Consider the following 4,605-nt stretch of genomic DNA (forward strand, 5'->3'; position numbering starts at 1 on the left):
CAGGATTTCAAGAGAGGTAAAAAATCAGATCTGAGATCTACACGATTTCACACTCCGGATCAAAGCTTGGCCTTTGATCCCGAGAATTAAAGGCTACTATTTCCTTGGCGAAATAGTACCCTCGGCTATTATTTCCTTGGCGAAATAATACCCGTCAAATCGTGTAGATCCGACCGGATCTGGATCGCGCGGTGGTCCACGGATTAGCCCCGGCGTCGGCAAAGAACCCACACAAGCAAGAGACCGCAAAACAGGATCTTGCGATTTGTTCTAAAGGAAAGTTGTAAAAGGAAAGTTGTAATTAATGGAATCAATGATGAAGAAAGCAACAATTTTCACCGCGAACAATCTGGCGACCACAGTGGGAGCCAACGATCTCGCTGCCGAGATCGTCACGTCGCAGCCGCGGATCTCAATCCCGGTCGAGGAGGAGGTCGAGTATGAATTCGACCAGGCCAAGTTCGAGGAGTACCTCTCATCCTCGTCTGGATCTACCTCCCCCCGCAAGTCCAAGAAGTTCTCCTCCAGGAGAAAAGCTCGTTGGTTTGAAGAAGTTCAGAACGCCAACGACGCTCTCACCCCAGCTGACGCCAAAGTTGCGTCGGGTGAAGTTCCACCGACCTCCAACGAGGTCAAACCTATTCTTGCCGACGCCTCTACTATTCAGGGCGTTGTGACTCTCTTAAAGAGAGCCCGCCAGAGGCGACGTCAGCGCCTTGCGCGACAACTCGCTAAGGCGATGGAGTCTACGGACGGAGTCCACTACAATGCGGATCTGACAAATAGGAGAGGCAAACAGCCTCAACAACTGAAGAATGGCGGTTCCTCCAAGCCGTCGACTAACGAATGGATCCGGGTCAAACGGAACCGTTCGACACTCGAAGAGCGGATTCACAAACGCCGCGCATTGCTTGCACAAGCAAGAATCCTCGTGCAGAAGGCTGAGGAGTTGAAGAAAGAGAAGGTGACCAAGAAGCCGCCATCAACCCGCCAAGTGTGGAGGCCGAAGCAGCCTCTAACCAAAGTTCAACCTCCGGTGAATTAACAAAAGTCACCGGTAATCCTAATAGTTTCTCCGGGAGATCATGCGAAATCGTCCCAAAGGAAGAAGCCAGTCTTGGAGCGCCTCGGTCCAATTCCCGATGAGCGAGTCAAAGCTCCTGTTCAAGATCGTTTGGGCCCGATGAAGAAGCCCCGGACGACGCAACATGCTGGGGGTCGCCGTCACCTCCAACATGACAAAGAGACCAAGGCAGTCATGCGCACCAACTTGCGCATTGAAGTCCAGGAGCCCGCCGAGAACTCACGCCTAAAAAGGCATGTTTCGAGGCGCGTGACTTTTAAAAGCCCGAAGAAGGTAGTTCCCCCTTAGAAGGAAACATTATCGTCTGATGACGATAATGTTATACCTGAGAAGTCGTGCCAACACACGATAGGTTACTCCGATCGTCAAGCAGACGAGTTGTACTATCGTGCTGGGGGTACGAATAAAACCAGGAAAAGGAGTCCCCAAAAATAGGAAACTCAGTGCCCCTGCTCCAAACTCATTTGGGCAGTATTGTCTGAATGCAGCTGCATCAAGGCGGTTCCCGAACGAGTTTCGGTGCTCGAGAGACTCAGTACTGAAACGCCGAAACCAAGGCCTAGGCGTTTCCGGCGAAGAAGAATGGTGGTTGAAGAGGGAGAATTTCCGAGGGTCACCACCAACATGACCAGCAGAGGGACATCGGCGCGAGATAACCTCGAATCGATTCTGAAAGCATCCCGGCCTAGAACCCGTTTGCAATCCGGAACCATCAAGCGAGCAACCTATGGTAGGGTTCGAACAAGGCTCCCCTCAGAAGATGAAGAATCTGATGCCGGCTCCGCGGTTGCATCAGATAATACGGTATCCAGCGAGGGACAGCCCCGCGAGGCACTTATGATAAGTGCGGAGCAAGTGGCCAAAATGCTTGAAGACGCTTTAGCTAAGGAGCAGGAAACCTTCAGGTTCGAAATGCAGATGGCCATGCAAAACATGAGAGAAATGCATGACCAACAAATCCAGGCATTGACGAACCAGCAAGGCGAGCCAAGTCGTCGTAACCCGGTTAATCTGGAAGAGGACGATACAAATGCGAATGAAACGCATAATGCCAATAATCCTCCCGTCAATGCAGGGGGTGGTAACGAGAATGTCAACGCAGACTCGGGTGAAAACTTGAAAATTAAAAATCTCGAGAGCAAAATCAATACATTGATTTCCGCTCAAGAGATGAAAAAGACGGGCATCCCTTGTCCATACCCAAGAGAGTGGGAATCAATCCTATATCTGGCGAAGTTCAATCTAATTAACTTCACGCCGTTTAATGGGATGGGTTCCCCCACTCAACATTTGATTTATTTCAAATCGCACCTGGGAGTTATCTCCGGCAATGAGCCTCTGATGGTGCGGTCATTCGTCGGCACTCTTCGCGGAGCCGCCTTCGATTGGTATCGCCGCCTCAATCCAGGTAGTGTGAACAGCTGGGACGACATGGAGACCAAGTTCCTCGCCAACTTTTTCGACGACGACACAGAGATATCCATCGGATCGTTGCTGGATGAGAAACAGAAAGACGGAGAATTGGTGGACACCTTCGTCAAGAGGTTCTGGAACAGGGCGATGAACTGCAGGGACCCGATCACCGAGGAATTCATCCTCCAGACTTGCCACAACAACCTCGCACTGGACGTGTTGGAAGCAATGGGGACAGCACCGTCCAAGACATGGAAGGATCTGAAGGTCCGAGGAAAGAAAGCCGAGCGATTCCTAAGAAGGAAAAAGGTGGAGAGAGGCCAACAGATGAATAATGCTCCACAACAGAATTTTGTCCCACGGGGGAAAGGTAAGGCACACGCTAATACAGTTGATGATAATCAAACCTTTCAATTGCAACCTCAGCAACAGCAACAGCAGCAGCAGCAACAAGCACCACAACAAGCTTGGGGGCAATGGCAACAACGGCCTCAGAAGCAAAAATCTTCAGAGCCGAGGTTTCCCAAGGTGTACTCCTTCAAAGATGACGAAGTTCCCGGCATCTTTAAGTACCTGTTGGAGAACAACAAAATTCAGCTGCCAGCGATTGTGGATCAAGAAGGGGCTAACAAAGTGACGGATCCGAGGTATTGTGCATACCATAGAGCGGTCCATCACCCTACGAAGTCATGCTACCACCTCAAGGACAAGATCCAGGCGCTAATTGATGTAGGCGTCATAACCCCGAAGCCGTCCAAGAATGTTGGAGCAAACGCGGTTTCAATCAGCTTTGGATCAGTGCCCACAGCGTGGTTTGAACCAAAACGCATCACCAAAGTGGGAATGAAAACAGTAAACGACGACCCGCATGGACAGCGCCAAAAAGGACTTGTGCCACATACAGCTCCAAACGGCGAAATCCTCTGGGTTCACCCCGACCTGATTGAAGATGAACAATGGGCCGGATCGTCATCCAAGAAGAAGTCCAAAGGGAAAGAAAAGTCTTGCTGCGGAGTCTCTGCTATCCCAGGAGAAGATGACGAAAGAATACAAGCTTTTCCGCTCTCTGAAGAAGAACAAGAAGTTTTTGCAACCCGAAGCGGAAATGAGTATCACTACAACTATCCACCACCTAGTGAGCAGGGGGTGAATAAAAGGGGACCAGCCAAAACTCTCACGGAGATGGGGGTGATTACAAGTCCTACACCGGGCGAATGAAGAGGCTCGACGACAGCCGGGGAATAAACCGAAAGAGAAGAATCCCCAGGAAATTCAGAATCCGAAGCAGTCTCGTTTTAGTCGCCCGATTGGAAAAGACAAACCGGAAAGCTCGAAGACTCTGCAAGTCTTCGATATAATGGTTCAATTAGCCAATATTCCAGCACGGATAACGCTGTATGAATTGTTGCGGCTATCCAAGGAAACTAGGGAGGCTTTGCAAGAAGCGTTGGCCAATTCAGAGGTGTTCCTGACTCAAGTCAAGCCGGTGCCTGAACAACCAGAACCGCTGAGTCAACAGTGCAACATAGCGACCAAACACCTTCCCTGCATTACTTTCACCAAAGAGGACATGCAGACGAAGAATTCGAACCACGATCGACCGCTATACTTCATCGGGTACATCGGCTCCAGCAAAGTCAACCGAATCCAAGTGGATCCAGGTTCTGCTGTGAGTATTATGCCGCTTCGCTTGATGCATTTCCTCGGTATTCCAGTTAGCAAGTTAGCATCCACAGGCACTGTTATCTATGGGTTCAATACCAGCGGGTCAAGACCTTTAGGTAAAATCCGGATAAAGTGTCAAATGGGAGATTTGAAGACAGAAGTCACATGTTATGTGATTGATGCTGAGACGTCGTATAACTTACTATTGGGTCGGCCTTGGATCCATAGCAATGTTATAATTCCCTCAACTCTCCATCAGTGTTTGAAATATGTCGACACTGATAATAGGGTTAGAACGGTAGTCGCGGATAAGCAACCATTTAAAGGGTATGAGAATTATTTCACTGATTCTCTCCTTTATGGTAACGAATCCGATACTGAATCATCGGCCTAATGCACGGACAGCGGAGAAGAAGCTGATACCGAAGCCGGATTTGATTACA

This window comes from Asparagus officinalis, chromosome 7 (assembly GCF_001876935.1).
Source record: "Asparagus officinalis chromosome 7, Aspof.V1, whole genome shotgun sequence".
Lineage (NCBI taxonomy): Eukaryota > Viridiplantae > Streptophyta > Magnoliopsida > Asparagales > Asparagaceae > Asparagus > Asparagus officinalis.